General features: G+C 41.2%; 1 protein-coding gene across 1 annotated transcript in view; it reads left to right on the top strand.

The window, feature by feature from the left end:
* NEK10 (NIMA related kinase 10) overlaps positions 1-18,441 on the top strand; it is a 231,531-nt gene that overhangs the window by 184,183 nt on the left and 28,907 nt on the right. Inside the window, 1 exon segment of the mRNA XM_088160584.1 lies at positions 11,935-12,086. The gene's annotated coding sequence lies outside the window, so the exon portion shown is untranslated.

The raw sequence follows: 18,441 nt of genomic DNA, 5'->3' as shown, positions 1-18,441 counted from the left end.
ATCCACACAGACTCACCCAGCTGAGTCTGGGCAGCCACCACTTGCTCCCTGGAGGCCCAGTCCAGCACTAGGAGTACACGTGCCTGTGTTTTGCCAAACAAACTTCAGTTTGTGCTTGCAAGATGTCCTTCACAGGGATGCAAGTCTAAATCACATAGATGCATAGAAAATGACTCCATGAGTGATTAGTTCAAATCTAAGGATTTTAAAAGCAAGACGTGGTGGTTTTGTTCACTTGAGGAAACATTCAGCATTTATTTACTGTTATGAACAAACACCAGCAGTTTGTAATTACTATTTTCTTTTCCTATTACTCTGGCAATCCAAAACACTACAGAAAAAACCTGTCTTTGGCCCAGACAGCTTACAAGCCAAGCATAAGGCAAGAGATAGCAGATAAAAGTGATGGAGGTCTCAAAGTTGTCTTAGAAGTGAAATTAACAAATAGATACCTTATTTTAATTTTGTTGTTATAAAATAAAACAGGAAATAAAATCTCAGGAATGAACATAGTATTGTATCTGACCCCAAAAGTGAGCTTATTATAAGTGCCTGAAAAAATGGAAAGGAAATGAGGGGCTGGGTTTTTCACAGAGCTCTTATAAATTCCAGCATTGGTATCTCTCTTATCCAATGACTCACACTCACAGATGACAGGCATCTTCTGTCGAGACTGTTGTCTCCCAGGAGGAGAAGAGCACAAACACATTGTGAGGCTTTGTACTGTTTTAAGTTCGGGACAAGGGTATTATTCATAAGAGGGGCTGAAATCAGACATCCAGGTCATGACAAAGTTGTTTTCACACATCCTGTGTTCTAGTCCACAGCACTTCTGCTATATTTGTGATGCATGCTTTGTAGAAAAAAGTATTTTGTGTAAGCCTCAAAAAACAGTTTTCTTTACTGCTGCCCTTTATCTTCACCTGTCAGTCATGCTGCTAACTGCAGGCAGAGGCTTGTTTAGCATACTGCAGAGATGTGTCTTTGTTTGGTTTACAGATTCTTCACCAAGGACTTGTTTGTTATTTGGCATTATTAAGCAGCTGATTTTGCAGGAGCACATTTGAGCCATGGATTGTTTGCCAGCAGTTTGTAATAAGCCAAGAATGAGCAACAACATATAATCAAATCCATTATGACTACATTAAGATTACAGTACAAAAAGGAAATTGAACAAACAAAAGTATTGCAAAAGTACAGCTAAGAACAATGAAGATATCTGAGCAATGTTGTAAACACTTATTACTAATTACATAAGGTCCACATGTCTGTGTACTCTCAAGCCTGAGACTGAACAGACTTTCCTTTTAAGGCTGTGCTCAGATAAGGTCAACCTCTGTTAACATGGAATCATATCAAATACAAATTTGTTTCTCAGCAGCTCTCTTAGAAAAACTGAAACCATCCCTTAAGTGGCTAAACTCTCCCTTCAGTCCTGAAAATTTTTATTACTGAAGAAACAAGAGAAATGCAGGTAAGATGATAAAATTGCAGAGGAATATATCAACCTTATGGAAAATAAATATTTAATATAGACAAGTTTAAATTTAAAAGAAAATAGTAAATACAATACATAATGGAGAACCAGTATTTAAGATACATTAATACAGATACATTTGTCAACGCAGAAAACAGGTAATAAATTCGGTGTAGTGTCAGTTCAGGCCTGAATGGTCACCTCCTTCTTGATGCGGGGAGGGAGTGGAAGGCAGAAAAAGTAAATACAGGCCAGAAGGCGGTAGAGCACCAGACTGTACAGAAGGCGAATGGGAATGGTTTTGTAAGTCAGATGTGTTTTCCAGTTCTCTCTTGTATGACATTTGCTGTGGGAGAGGCGTTGGAGGTGCCTGACAACAGCAGCCGTCTGCCCTGCACACACCACCCGCTGCTGGCCAGCCCACGCTCTGCCAGCAGCTCTGGCTTGCCACAGCACACACAGGAGGGGCACTTGCAGCAATGTGCAAGGTCCAACCAGCCAGAGAGCATCCTGGCTACAGAAAAGCATCTTTTTTTTAAGGGAATGGTCTCATGCAATAACTGTTACTGCATGACAGACCAAAAGTCTGTCTTTCCCTGCCAGCATCTTTTGATGAAATTTTTAATAGCAGACTTCAGATTATTTGGCCATTAAGTGGATTGAGACTTAGCTCAATCAGCTACTCTGCCATTAAGATCAGTGGCTTTCCTGGGATTGAATTTATCTAGAAAAGAATTATTCACTGTGTTCTCAGAAAGAAGGATTGTATTTCAGTATTTTGGTAGAGAATACTGCTGAGGCATAACGAGAACACAGAGAAAGAAAATATATAGCATGCTGTGCAAATGATATGGTCCTCCTTTCTTCTCTGCATAATTCAGTCCTCGCCAGATTTTAGCAGACAGGCTGCACTCAGTTTGCCTTTCAGAAGCTGATGATTGAAATGCCAGCTCTCCCCTTTTCCCCTGCAATAGGGGAAACATGCACCTCTAAACACAGCAAAAGATTCCTTCAGAAGGGGGACTCTGAGTAACTATAAATCATTACTTTCCCCCCCAGGTTTTCCCTCTGATCATTTGTCATTTAAGCTTAGCATTATAGGATTAAAACAGGAACTAGCTGTAGGAAGTACAGATAAATTAAGCTTATTGAGACTGAAGAGATGATCTCTTTTGGTCAGTACATTTACACTGAAGAAGTAAAGCTGGTGGGAAGCAGTCATGGATCTGTCCCACTAGGACAGATCTATTGTATCAGGAATGGGGGGGTGGGAGAGAGCATTTCTACCCTCTCTCTGCAGGGCTGTTTGCTCTCATGTAACTAGGCAGTAAAAATTTGTTGGAGGAGAATTCTTATTCTTCTTAGGCACAGCCCTCTTGATTACAACCAGCATTATCACTGCCTTCTGGGAATTAAGTCAATGACTTTGAATATTAAATCATGGGGAGGGTTGCTGGTTTTCCAGCAGTTCAAGATCTGAAATGCCTTTCAGACTTCACAGAAAGAAAACCACTGAGCTTTTCTTCATACTCAGAGAATGGTACAATTGTGACCTTTTTTCAGTGTAAACTCTGAGAAGATCAGCTAAGAGCATAGAGCTGAGTTGCCTTGGAGAGAGGCTCTGTTGGTAAACTCTGCAAGTGGAAAGGAAAGCAGTCAGCAGTCTCATGGAGCAGCAGCTGGCCCCAAAGGGAGGTGGTGGACTTTTGGCTCTCTGCAACCCAAAGGCCTGCTTGTCCACACAAAATCTGTAGTCTGCACAAGCCCAACACAGCAGCATAGCACTTGTCCAGTGTATGCCTGAGCCATATTTTTAGTGTGGATCTGAGCTCTATTCACCCACTAAAAAGTATCTAGGCACAAGTCCTTTGTGCAGAGCAGAGATGCAGAGACCAGAGGAGTAAAGCCCAGGACTGTGCCATGCCCTGCCTCAGTGTGATCAGGACATGAGCAGCAGCCAAAGCTGTCATCACTTATCCCACACCTGTGGGAAGCACAGGGTATCTGGTGTCTGGTAGGGTGCCTAGAGAGACCCAGCTTTACTGGCTGCAGAAGCACAGACATGAGCTCAAGGCATGACAAATGGGCACTGGATATTATGGGGTTTCTGCTCAGGCACTAGCCCACACTGCTGTGCTCTGTGACTCCTTTACCATGTATTCAGATAATATTTGTATTCTTGATGATCTATAAATTAGATTAAAAATAGATAGATAAAGCCTGCTGTATAGGATCAGGCTGCTGAGGCATTTGGTCCAGTATCCTGCTCTGGGATCAGGTGCTCTGAAAAAAAGGCTCGCAAGACTCAGTAAGTGAGATGTAAATGAATAAACTCCTCCCTGGTCCTCTCTCAGAGAGATTTTGTTCAGATTCAGCTTGGTTGCATTTAGAGGCATTCAGAATTCCTTCTTTTTTCAAGGGGAGAATAATTTTCATACAGCATTAAAAGAGCAACTAGTTAATGAAGCATTTTTATGATGAAAAAATAGTTTGTACTTAGGTATGTGCATTTTTTTGTGAATACAAAAATATACGTCCTCCTACATGTATTTACCTTGACATCGGCATATATATTTACCAAATATTTTCTCAGTTTCCCCCTTAACTTAATATGGAGATCTCTAAGTATCCCTTTCTTGGTATGCCCTCTCTTCCCCTCTCTCATATCACTTCAATAAAAAGCCAAAATCCACGGGAGTATAATAATGCTGTACAAGCATCTGAAATGTGAAAAGAAGTGAAAGAAAAACAGTTTCCCTTACACCAAACTGTGAGGGATAAAATGAAGGCTCATCAGCTCTGTATAAAGAAGCAGAGATTCAGGTCAGGTATAAACCTTCTCCAGTGCTAAAGCAGATCAGGTTGTGGAATTAACCACCTGAAAAGATCACTGAGTCACATCAAAGGAGGGATTGTGGAGCTGGAGGCTGTGGAAATTGCATTGGCATTAGGATGCAGTGACAGAGTCCCAGTAAGGCTGGCTCAGCTGCCTGACCCTGCCACTTCCACCTGGGGGTCAGTTTTCATTTCATGCACAATTAAATGTGACTTTTGCCTTATCTGCATGTAACAAGCTTGTTGTGCAGCTCCTGGTGTCCCTCGAGTGAAGTCTCAGGCTATGGCTAAGCTTATCCAGCCTCCAACAGATGGAGAGAGAGAGATGACTCTGTCCCAGCTCCCTGGGCCTTGCACTCTCTGGGAGCCATGCAGGGCCAGGAGAGCTCCCCTGTGGGTAGGGCTGGCAGCAGTGGAGGGAGGAGCAGCAGCTCTGGCCCACACCTGCAGCAGGTGAGACGTGAGACCAGCAGTGTAACACAGAGCTGTGCCCCATACCACTGCTGTTTGTGTTGACCACCAGCTAATGAGCTGGAGAGAGCAAATAGCAAGACATGTGGAAAACAGCTGGCTTGGCATGGCCGTGAGCATATCAAGCACAAACACTGATCTGTCACTGCCATTTCCAGACTGACCAGTTCACCAGGTGCCAGCAGCCAGTGCCAGTGGGAGGAGGATTCTTGCTCCACCACCAGCAGCCAGAGCTGCACTGGGCTGGGGACAGGGAGTCTCTTTGTGTGTGAGCAGATGGTGCCAAGGACTGTACGTGTTTATGTGCTATGTATTATATACAACCTGAGCTCCTCTTACTGTAATTTTACTTCAAATGTTTTTACTACTGTGTCTTTCTCATTTCCATGACAGTACCATATTCCCAGTGACACTCAGTGATGGCAGGTGCTCTTGACCAGGATCAAGAGGAAAAAGGTCCCTGGTCATAGTAAAGGTATACAGCCATCATAACTGAGCTGTAGTGTGATGTCTCATACTTGCCTGGCGTTTTTTCAAATGAACACGGATTTCATTGAATCACAAACTCACTGAGTGGGCCAGGTTGGAGAGGGCCAAAGGGTTGTCCTAGAGCAGATGGCACAGGATTGTGGCCAGATGGTTCTTATGTATCTCCAGTGAGAGGGACTCCACAACTTTTCTGGTCAACCCTTCTGAAGCTTCATGGCCTCTTCCAATATTGGATCCGTGTGCACTTGAGTACCAGTGACAGACAGACTGTGTTACACATAGCAGCTCTACACAGCAGTTTGAAAGCAGTTTGGCATTAAAAAATCCCAACCCATGCTGTGTTTATCTATCATGGGGATGCTCCCATGTGTAATTGCTCCTTCTGGGACCCAAGGTAAGAAGGATACTCTAGTGGATTCTAGGCACTGGACAGGCTGAAATGAGAGTTGTGTCTGAGTGCAGTCAGCATCACTCCAACATAAGCTGGAACTTGGCACTTCATCCTGGCTGCTCTCAGTGACACTGCCCCATCCCCAGTGTAAGGCAGCACAGCTGGTGCCCGTCCTAAGCAGGCTTTGAAAGCACAGGAGGGGAAAGGGGGTGTCTGCACGCCTCCCACCTCAGGATTTCTGGCTCTCAAGCCTTGCAGCAGGATAATTGCAACATCTTTACCTCTCTCTGGTACTTGCCTGAGCTACTCCACTGGTCTCTGCATGTGGATTAATGAAATCTTTACTTATTTCCATGAATTGCAGAGAAAGTCTTGAACAATTGTCAGCTGGTCACCAGCCAAATGTAACTGAAGTTATATAAGGTGAATGATATAAAAGAAATAGTTAATTACAAAGGTGCAGGAGAAAGTACTACTTAAAACTTTCAAGTAACAGAAATGTTTTTAGTTGGTGGCAAGGAAGTTTTTCCAAATTAATGTCCCAAGGACTATGAATATTTAAAACAGAGGTCTTAAAGAACTCTCTTTTTCAAATCCATTAAGTATTTTATACAGAGGTGAGCAGAAAGACAAGCCTTGCCGGTTGAGTACATCTGAAATGGAGGTTTGTAGTGAAGGTAGTGGGTTCCTAATCTGTGTGCCAGGTTGCTTCAGGCTTGTTTTTGAGAGACCCACCAATGTGTGTACAGTCGACAAGGAGGGTGTAGAAGGCTGTAATCTGTGGTTTACAGTAATCGTGCTCTGTTCATTGCCAAGTGCTATCCTTCTGCTTAGGGATGTGTTGGTATTACTGTAGCTGGTCTCACAGGCTGGACACTCAGCAGCTCTAATCCTGGAGAGATATCCGTGTTCAAGCTTGCATTGCATTTGCATGAGCAAGCATCATTATATCAAAAGAAGATAAATTGCTAGTTAGAAAATTATTTGAAAGGAGTTTCAAAATAGTTTTCTAAGAAGAAGGCTGTACTAAAAACAAATACCTATTTACGTATATGCATAGTGTGAGGATTATCACATAAGGAAAGTAGGATATAATTCAGTTAAGTGTGCGTATTGCTTCTCTGCACCTCTACATGTCACTGTGGGAATTAAGTTCCTTTCCCCTGTAAACTCCTCTCTGTTCTGGTAGGAGAGGTCCAGAAGGCAGCTGCATCCCACTGGTCTGCAGAGACTTTCTATTTTCATATTTTCAATTTTTCATTCCTATAAAGAAACAAAGACAATTGACTTGCCACAGACAATTACAACCTCCCTTGGACATAGCTGCATGCCTTTCCTATTTATCCTACCTCGCTTAAGGGGAGTATCTTTTACTATTGAAGAGCAGTCTTGAGTCTGTCATTAATATAATTTACTATAATAATGTCCTGTTCTCCTGTTAAAGAAAATCCAAAGTCACACAATCTCCTGGAGAACAAAAAGAATATTTAACATATTTATAGTTCTCTAATTATTACTAATTATGGGCTGTTGCCTTCTGCTCAGCCTAAAAAAAAGCACAGTGTGCACAAACATCCAATGCAGTATCTTGCATGCTTCTTTGGTTAAAAGGTTGTTTCTAAAAGCTGAAACAAGTATACGTTCTGTGTGTGAATATGGAGCAAAACAAATATGGAGCAGAACAGTACATCATAATTTAAACTGAGAATCCAACCAAGAACCCCCAGTCTGAGTATTACTTGAACAAAATACCTCATTATACTATGCTTGAAAACACTTCCAACACCTGTTGCTACAGATCTGTGCCTGCCAAGTTTTCCTGCATTTGAGGAGTAATTAAGTTATTCCTACCTTCCTAGAGATAGATTTGCAAGTCAGATAAATTACAGGGACAAGCAAGTAGTTAGGCAGATAAATGTTGTCATTTACAATGGTATTTATTTAACCTACAATCTTCTACTTACAGCTGACTGGACATTAAGAAGGGGAATATGGGCTCACAGGTTGTTTAAAAGCATTGTGTCCATAGTGCCTGAGTAGATCTAAATTGATGTAACAATTTTCCATTATATTTCCTTTGTATTTCTTGCTGTCACGTTTTGCATCAGCTCCTTGCACATCTCCCATTCTCATTAAGCATTAACTGAATCACTTTCCCTGTTCCCTGCTATGTGGTTTTTCTGTCTCCCATTCTCTAGCCAAACCCCCTTCTTTTCTTCCTCCCTGTGATTTGAAAAATGTCTCATCCCATGTTGTTCTGCGCCGGAAGGTGAGCTTGGATAGGAAGCCACAGGTCACAAAGCTTGGATAATTCACATACAAATATATTTGCACTAAAGGTTAGACACTTGCATTATCCACTTTTCTAGCCTGAGGTGCAAGATTACTAATGTGTGCAGTAACTAAATAGCAGCTTGATGTTTTTTTAAAGGTTACATTGCTTTTAGCTTATCTGCATTATGCTGGGCACGGTGTTACTGGCATTTCATGACATCAGAGTTACCTTTATTCTGACAACAATACAGAAATACCCAGAAGCTACAACATTATATTGGCCCTTTACGATGGCTATGCTTAAGGTAGTCCTGCAGAAAAATGCAGATTTAACTTCTGTCAGAAAAACAAACTTTTCTGAGGGCTGTGATATAAAAGTGAGCCCTCTCCTCATTCTCTTCTGCATCTTAGCAGTCATTTAGTTCAGTCTGGAAAACCATATGAGAAAATAATAAGATTTTTGCACCATATTTTATTCAATCCTTTTTATTTTGAAAGAAAACAATACAGAAGGTTGAACACTTCTTCAGCTGAAAACAAGAGGAGGGAAAAAACCCAAACGGACAAGAAAAAAAAAGTCCAACATGACCCCTAACCCCCAATCTCACTCCCTAAAGCACCAAATTAATAAAAGAGAAAGAGCCAGAGGGTAGCCAACAATTTTGAATGTTGGAGAAATTACCAACAGACTTTGATTCAGGCCAGCACTTTGAACCACATCTGGAAGGCAGCTGAAGGTCTGGTCAATCTAATGAGTTGAAAATTTCTATGCTTCTAAACTAAGCTGCTTTTATCCAGGTGGCAATGACAGCTTCAGATTACACAAGTGGGATGCTGCAATCTGTAGGGTTCAGGAAAGGTTTTCTGTAGCAGGGCTTTCAGTCCATCCTTCCTGCTCCACAGATTATGGGTCATTTGAAAACCAAGGAGATGTGTGGAGATGAAGCAGAGATTTGGCATTAATGTGTCACTACACATGAGAGATCAGTTGGTTGTTTTGATTCAGTACAAAATCCCAATGCAGATGATGAGAGCATTTCCTCCCCTGGAATTCACTAAGACTTTTGGAAAGAGAAACACAGAAAAGGACACTACTGAACAAGATGAAACACGTGGCTGTCAAATAAACCACAATTTTGATTTAAATGGCAAAAGGAGTGAGGTACTAACATGGGGGTTTTTAATGCAAAATGGATTTAAAAATAAGCAATTCTCAGCATCAGGATTTGAATGTGAGGCTGAGAAAGAGCATCTAAAATTACACGAAGATGAGACTAAATACCACTAAATATATCTGTCTGGTTATGCCTGTTTGGGTTAAGAGAGAAAAGACATGAGTGGTTCTTCCCATTCCTTAGCCTATTGTCTGGTGCCAACACGGTAAGAGGGATGCAGCCATGCTGCTGTACCGTGTGCCAGGTTAACTAGGGATAGGCTTAAGTCCATGAAGATCTCCCTTTAATGTCATTGGGAAGGTCTTTCCACTGGTGCTAGAAAACAGCTTGCTTTACATTTCAACCCCATCTGTGAAGCTGTTGCTTGGATGTTAAATAAAAATACGGTACCTTATAAAAAAAATAACTAGCTCTCTGTTTTCTATTTAGAACATTTTATATTGTCAGAATAGCACAAGGAATATACTGCCAGAAATGAGAAGAAAAGAGCCCATGAACCCTCAAGGTGTACGATATTATCTCCTTTGGTAAATAGACAATGCTTTATTCCTTGACAAGGAATATTCATTCACCTTTTTTTCTGCATTTTTTCCCTTGAGTGAGTGGGCAGGCTGTGATAAAGGGTACTTAATTTGACATTCCATGTATTTATGACCTACAAAACTTGATATAGACCAAAAAGAGTGGGCAGGGGATGGAAACTCAGAACTGGCTTAGCAGCTGAATATAGACCTAAGAGCCAAGAAATCCTCAGTACTAACTGTACTGCCACTGCTGATTTATGGAGTGTCCTTGGGTACTATTAAAACTTAGCAAGTGTTTTGAGGTGGAAGAGAGCTATGTGTTTCTATTAAGATGGCATAATGAGGCTTTAATTATGGAAAAATTGGCTACTTCTCTGCTGAGATGGAATGACTATTGTAGATGGGAATATATAAGTACTCTACTGAAGCTGAAAAGGAAGTTATTTGTTCCTCTGACATGAAATCTTGAGAATGGGCCATAGAACAGATTCAGCATTACAACAGAGATTGTATATAGTTTTGTATGTGCCATCAAAGGTAAATATGCTTCAACTAATTTTAATTCATAATTAGTTCTGATTGAAAAGATTTTTTCATTCCAGGGCAATTCATATAAGCCAATATGTACTCAAGACAAGTGGAAACTTGGCCATATTTCCTTCCCACAGGAGTATTAAGCCAACTTTGATATTTTATACATTTTTAATTAAATCTCTATGATCTTTGCGGACCAGTGTTTGCTCTGACAGTATTTTTAAGCTTGAAATTCAAAGGTAGATTATTTTAACAAATGTGCACAAAGATTAAAAAATGAATCCCTTCAGTGTTGAGACTGCATTGTCTGTTATCTCTGTTTTGAGTAAAACAGATGGTTCATATTGCAAATGATGCATGAATAGGACTTCCCCAATGTGATGCAAATGGATCTGTGAAACTGGCATTGTAGAGAGGAAAAGAGGCTGATGTTAGTAGAAACTTCTTGGACAAACATCAGTAATGAACATGTTCTTTGATTATGCTTCACCACCCGTTAAAAAGCAAAGCGTATTCAGAAAAAATAATCAGAGAGAAAGATGTCCTTTCAGAGACTGATAGTTTCAGGGACAATAACCCAGTCAGCAAGCCAGTGGCTGGTGCTGCTGCTGATTCCCACTGTCACCTTTGGCAAGTGCAGTCACTCAGTGTCTCCGGGTCAGCCTCTGGAACACAAGGGTTACAGCCTCCTGCTGTTTATCATTTTTCTGATGCATTCAAACTGTGTATGTTTGGGGCAGACATTTATCCCCCCGTGGTTGGCACAACCACAGCACACTGCTGTGTTCCAGAAATTGGAAACAAGCAACAGTGTGATGGGAAAAATATTTCCCTGAGCTAGAATGACCTTCCATGTGCACTGGATTGTATGGAAGAGATATTATATCATAAAAAAGCCATTTCATTTGAGCAGAGTTTCTCACCTCACTGTTCTCAACAAAGTATTTTCTTGAAATTCCTCTTTGCTACTTTAAGCAAATGAGTATCAGCCCTAAATTCCTCCTTAAGCTCCCAGTTTAGAACAGGCCTTAATGAGCTTTCAGTCTGCTCCTATAACTGTCAATACACGTGTTTCAGTGATTAAAATTAAATACATTCCCAGGCTGGTGTTATGCTGACCAGATTTACATAATCTTTTCAATTACTGATTCTTCCAATTTTTGAGGAAAATTCAGATCTATCACAGCAAACTAGTATGCAAAATAGTTTGCATTATCCTTAATTATGATATTTAAAGTGCCTAACAGCCTTTTTTTAAAATGGAGCACCCTAATCACTAGCCATTTTTTTTGTGTGTGTTTTACTTCATTTACTTCTGTTATCATAGATTGCAAAAAAGGTGTTGTTTTTGGAAAATAGTTGAATGAGTTATTTATTTGGATATTTGGGCCTGGTAGCCTAAAAGTTTAATAAATTTCTGAAATGTCTGTGAGAGTAGCTGCAACAGGTTGAACTGAAGGATGGGAAAAACTTGTTCATGAGAAATAAGAACCCCAAACTTTTGCTTGTCCTTTTATTTGCACATTAGGCTATCTTGCAGATTTTGATCACACGGGTTCATTTTCATGTGTTCATTGCACATATTCCACAGGCACCCCGACATGGTCAGTATGTGGTCCTGCTGTAAAGTGCCATGACTGATTGCCAATTGCTCCCTGGAAAACTTTTCCCTATTCAAAATCATGTTGTCAAAGAACCTCTGTCTCTGCACAGTTCCCACTTGATGAATCTGAACCTTGTTTTTTTCTGTTGCTCGTGATACAGAGCACACAGGTGGAGACACCCAAGATGGACCCTACCAGGAAGCATCTGATACACCCTGGGAAGGAAAGGTGATATCCAGGATCACCAGCTGGGGAGGATGGAGAAGGCTTGGGCTGGGAAAGGATTCTGACAGAGCATGTGGAAAAAGGAAGGTATGGAAATTTGAAATTCCAAGAACACACAGAAGTTTGGAATGCCATGAAAATTTGCCTTGTTTTAGTTGTTGAATATTATATATTCTGTCCTCTCCTTGCAGGGATACCTAATCCCTGTATTAATTACAGTTTTTATGGCCTACTGGGCACTCCTGTGTATATTTGCTTCAGAGCTCACCAACCTGGAAGACATGGCTGAGGTTTGCTCCTTGCCTAATAGAAAAGTCCGATCTTGAACGGGTCTGTCTGGCCACTGTAGTGAGTGATGCAGGCAACCCTGATAATATGAAATGTTCAATATTCTGTGTGTAGAATCACATCCATTTTCACAACATCTGGAATGATTCCCCTGACTTTTCAGGGCTCTTTAGCCTAAATGTTCCGTGAAGTCTGTGTACAACTAACAGTTGCTGCTTTTTTTCTGGAGTGAGAAGAGAATGTACATTTTTGCATCCATTTGTGTGGCTTCTGGGACTTTTTCTGCTTTTAACATTCTCTGGCAATGCCTCATCCTGAGTCTGCCTTTGGTGGCAGCCGCTGCACTGAGGGGCCATGCAGGCAGAATAAATAACAAGGCAGTGCTGAGAGGCTTTCCTTGATACAAATTGCTGTAGGCTGGGCAGAGAGGACATATTTTGTTAGCAAAGAAAAGGCCCCCACAGCTGCTGCTGTAGGAAATTGATCCATTATTGTCACTCTCTGTTCTGGGAAGGGACAGAAGAACTTTTTGATTTTCTTTGGTTTCTCCTGTATAGTCTGCCACAGCAGCCAGCATTAGCAAAACCAGACCCGTGCTCATCTTTTCGAAATATCACTTTTATTTTGGAATACTGATTACTCAGGAAGACTGCAAGGCAAAACTGTGAGAGTTTCAAAAGCAGGGCAGCAAATTGTTGTACTGAAGTGGTAATGACATGAAAAATGGAGGCAGGGTACAGGCAATCCACTTAAGGGACCTGGAAAAGCTGTGAAGAAAAGGATTGGGGCTGAAAGACAGATGTTAGACAAAGAAAGTTTTTGCTCAGCACTCCTAAGCTGGACACATCTAGAGTATTGTGTCCAGCTTCGCCCCCTGCAACACCAGAAAGGCACCAATGACCCCGAGAGAGTTCAGCAGAGAACTTCCAAGATGATTTGGGCAGGAGCACTTGCCTTATGAGGAGAGGCTGAGAGAGGTGGGCTTCTTCCATCAGGAGATTCGAGGGCTTTGGAAGGACTTAGCAACAAATGCCTAATGAGTACAAGGAAGTCACAGAAAAGATGGAACCAAGCTGTTAATATTTGGGTATGATAGGTGGACCACAGACAGCCAGATTCTCATGAGATTTAAGAAGCTTTTTTCTGCAAGGACAGTCAGGCAGCAAAGCATCCTGCCCAGGGAGGCTGTGCAGTCAATCTCCTCTCTGGGAGGATATCCAACTGGATAAACCCCCAAACAACATGGTCTGAAGCTTACCTTGCTTTATGCAGGGGCTTGAGCCAGAGACCTCCTGACCCTTTTCGCCCGAGTTACTCTGTGAACCTGGTTACCAGCCCCTCCATCCTACTAAATATAATGGCTGCTCTGCACAGCTCACTACACCTCAGTCATCACCCAAAACAGCCACTACATGAACTCCTAACCTCAAGAATAAATGCTCAAGCCTCCAAGCTCCAGGGTCCTTGCAATATTTTAATTTTCTTAAGAAATAAACCTTGAAATGTTGACCTCAATATCTTCAGTAGAGTTACAGCAGTTCAGGGCTGCAGAGAGCATGAAATAAACATTTCAACTCAGAAATGGTCCCTACATGTGTTATATTAAGCCTGAAACCTCCTGCCCTCAGGCCATCGGTCCTCTTTAAGGGTAGGTTCGTGATGGATGCTCTACACGGCTTAGGGGTCCAGCAAAATCAAAGATTGGGGTACCAGGACAAGATTAAGATGTTCTTTTCTTTCAGATTGTGATAGAGGTAATGGTGTTAATCTTCTTTTCATGTCCTCTGGTTTGCTGTTATTATACAGGTGTGATGGTTTTCTGCTTTGACCTCCTACTGTAAGAAAAGAAGTAAATGTAAACCACAGGGCCAGTGCTTTGCAACAGTGTTAGAGAGGGGTAAACTACAGCTACCAGTTAGAACTTAGCACTTGAGAAAACACACCAAGGAAAGTAAAGCAATTACAGAAAAAAAGGTCTGCCAGGTTTAGCATAAAAAGGACTTTTAGAGTCATAGTACAAGCAAATGAAGTAATAAAAGACCACTTTTGCAAAGTGAAAATAGGACCATTCATAACTTCAATAGACAAAAATGAAAGAAATTGACAATAGGTATTTATATTCTATGTTTGGAGAAAAGGAAGTGATAAGCCTATGCTACTTCAAATGCTTTTCAGTCCAATGAAAAGTAAGAAAAATTTTACCCTGTCTTTAAGAAGAACATTTATAAATCACCAGACCTGGGTGACTCGCATCAAATTTCAATTGCTTGAATTCTTTGATGATAGTACAGTAAATAGGAAAAATGGGTTAATAGGATCCACAGCCTTGCTATCCTGATGTATGTCCTTTGCAAAATAGGAGAAAAATTAACAAGATTTAATTAATGAAGATGTAAATAGAGGCGAAAGCTGTGAATACCATTTCATGACAGTCAATATGATGCTATTAAAAAACAAATCTTGTCAATACAGCCTGATTTTACTATGAATTATGTGTTTGGCTGATAATTACTACCACGTAGACATAAAAGATTTCTATGGTTTAATGTGTACTGTTTGCTGGCATAGGATAATCTGAGCTTTTCAAAAATGAGCAACTGCATGGCAAGGTTGCAAAAATGAGCAATTAGTGTCAATAAAGCTTGGATAAGATGAATTTAGAACTTGCTAAATGGCAGATTGCAAAGCTGTTGCTAACATGAAATTTTCTCTGAATGAGTATGTTTCTAGTGGCATCCTATGGTGGTATGTACTAGAAACAGTGTTGACCAACCAATTGCATCAGTGATCTGAAATTAAGTGCAACATTCCTGTTGATTTAAAACAAACCTGTGAATATCACATATGCTGCTGGAATAGAAATTACAATGGCATGACAACTATATGAAATGGTGTAACGTAGGGAGTTTAAGTGACGAGTGTAATCAAATAAAGCTTTTTAATATGGCTGAGACTGTACCTGCAGAGTTGTGGAAGCAGCATGGGTGAGAAGAGTCTCAGAGTCGCCACAGTGCAGGCAGAGTTCCCCTGTGATGCTCTGGCAATACAAGCAAGTATACTGCTCTGCTACATAAACATGAGATAAACAAGTAGGAGCAGGGAAGTGATTCCACTGGAACCAAAATATTGCGTGACGTTCTGATGCAGGCATCTTGAAAAACATTTTTGAAAATGAAAATGTGTGGAGATGATTTGAAGCCTGATGAGTTCAAGAAAATGGTTTATTCGTAGAAGGCTTGATCTATTTATTGTGAAGTGGCTTGATAGTAGCTGAAGTAGGGAAAAAAAGGAAGGTAGGGCACAGTGAATACTTAATCTAGTGAGAAGAGTTCAGCAAGAAACAAGAGCAGGGGTTATTAAGCTCAAATTTTGGAAGCAAGAAAGGGTTGTAGAACAAGAAAAGCCACTGGTTTTTTTAACACTGGGGTATTAATCTTTGAAAAAAGAAAAATTAAAAGGGAATGGTGAATCTTTTCCTGAATCTTCACCTCTGTTAAGAAGAAAATGTCTTGAAAAATAGGGTTTAGTCAGACAGAAGTGACTTGGTGTGGTAGAAAAAAAACTCCTTAAGCATTAAGTTGGTTAAACAGACAAGAGTCACTCTGAAGTCTTCCCTCCTGTTACCATTTAGTTCACTCAGAGATGTCCAAGGATGGCATGTGAGTGTAATTTTATGCTTGTGATTATGTTTTTGGTTTAAACGCCTATAGGGTTTACTCCTACCTGTGGGGCTGTCTGTGCTCTAGCAACACTGCTCATACTCACCCTTTTTGTTGCATGTTGAATGGTTATCACAGTCTTTCTGAAATGAGAACTGTCTGTGTCCTCAAGTTCCCTCCAGGCAGAGAAGAAACACTAAGAAAACATCCTGCCAACAGAACTTTATTTTTTGAAACTTGTAAGTAAGAAACAATTCATGAAGGAGGTGTGAGCCATTATATTTTCTCTCTGGAAGGCTCTCTTCCCATGTTATTGAGACTGGTCTTATTACAGCCATCTCCAGCTGGCAGGAAAGTTATGTATGTACTCAATAACAGCAAACATCAATGAAATGAGCCTTTAGAGCCCCTTACTGTGCTTGACTCACCTTTATTGATGCAGTGGGATGCAAACTGCATTTCCAATAGCAGGAGCTGATGGACCTCAGGACCAGATGGAGGAAACTGCCTGCAACTGGGGAGAGCAAATTTAAACTGCTCCCGAGTGCCCCAAAATAACCTCTCAAGCAGTCATGGTTACAAGAGGGAAGGAAGAGCCGGCACGGCTGCTGGCATCACCCAGCCGAAAGTGCTCTTCTGGAGAGGCACTTCATCTGCCTGAATAAAACAGGGGTGGGAGTCACTCACTTAAATGTAGGTCACCTGGGCTGAGTGGTGACCAGGAGAGGCCAGTACTGAATGGGCATCAAAGTGTGATTCAGCCCACCCTAAAATAGACATCTAAATTAAGACTCCACAGAAGTGTCTTCTCTCTCTCTTGGCTGCACAGGGAGTTTTCTAAGTGGCTCAGCTACAGACTGCTCTGCTGCAGATGTCTGCCTTCATTAACTTTTAGGGTCTTACGACCAACTCAATTTCTGCCACATGTCAGCACAGGGAAAGGCCCCTGACGGGCCACAGTCACACTTGTCGTGTACACAAAAAGGAGCAGATGTGATTTCATTGTGTTCCACATGCACAAAATGCACATTTGCACTGGCTGACGAGCACTTACTGCAAGCAGTGCAGGGAGGCAGTCTGGGCCCTGGTCATCCAGTCTCTGTTAGCAATCTTTGGACACCACTTATAAATGAGTGAAAGTGATTTCTCAATTTTTTCCCTGCTCATTACAAACGAGGATTGATCCAACATTGATATCAAAAGGTGACAGGCTCATTTCACCTTCCAACTGTGGGTAAACAAAAAAAGCCATTTTGAACTTTGCACCAGTGACACATATGGTAGCACAGTTTTCTGTTTTCTGGTTATAAATGACAATTTGAAGTTAGGGTAGGGCTGTCACATTCCCAGAACCAAAGTGTCACCGGTGGCATTATCAGAGGGCTGCAGAAGGAGCAATGAGCTGGATCCTATTGCAGTTCAGTGCTAGGAGGGGAAAATAGTATTACTAAAAAACTTCCACAGAGCTGTGTGATTTCTGGGGAGGCAGTGCTGTTTTTGAAATCTATAAAACTAGTCAAGTGACTTGAAAGCATCTCATTATTTCATTCACTTGGAAAAATACCATCTCTGTCAGAGATGGACCGTGAAGAAGTATAACAAAAGCAAAGATTAGTTCAAGATTCCTAGCATTTTTGGGAGTTGAATACTATTTCCCTGCAAATGGAAGACTGTTGTTCAAAGCTACGGAAAAGAGGGGGAGAATTTGCAGAAGACTAACAGAGAATAATCTGATACCAAAGAGAAGCCTCTGACTTGGAGATTTATACAGAGAAACTGCCCAGTAGGCCTCTTAAAATGCCAACAGTGCTTGAAATGGGCTAACAAGCAAGTTGCCATGTGAAAAATGGCATGGTAGGTGACATCAGAAGCAGCTCTTTGAGCAATTAAAAAAACCCAGACTGCCATGAAGTTTTACATAAAAGAAGACCTTAGATTCCTAACACACATAATACATGTCTTAAAATAAATATTTTTATCTTTCCAATATACATCTTCTGCCTTTCACTGCAGTTCTTGCTTTCACCTCTTGTGTAAGACCGAATTAAGAGTCAGTAGTAAATACCCTTTTTCCATTTTCACATGTTGCATAGGCCGGAAGACACTGAGTGAGCACTGTGCTTAAAAACACCTTCAGAGACACAGAGGATGTGTGATGGAAAGAACCCAAGGACATGCATTATTTCTGTAGTGAAATAAAGCCTTCAGTAGTACTAGCAGAGGGAAGCATCCTGGTGGTGGTACCAAATAAAATGGGACAAATATGTATGGCAAGCACAGTATGTCTCAACCCACACTCTGTCAAGTGAGACCCAGTCAGCAGGCAAAGGAGGGAACACACACAGGCAAATCATCAGTGATGTGCAGAATCTGTTCCAGCAGAAGTGAATATTGGACTGGGCCTTGTTACGTGCAAGCACAACTGATTGGTGAAAACTGCACTATTGTGAATTGTGGAAATTGCCAATGCAACCATGGTGAATGGTCTTTACCAT

The sequence above is a fragment of the Sturnus vulgaris genome, chromosome 1, assembly GCF_052056855.1.
Source record: "Sturnus vulgaris isolate bStuVul1 chromosome 1, bStuVul1.hap1, whole genome shotgun sequence".
Classification (NCBI taxonomy): domain Eukaryota; kingdom Metazoa; phylum Chordata; class Aves; order Passeriformes; family Sturnidae; genus Sturnus; species Sturnus vulgaris.
The sequence above is the reverse complement of the archived record's forward strand: the minus strand, read 5'-3'. Positions and strand labels throughout refer to the sequence as shown.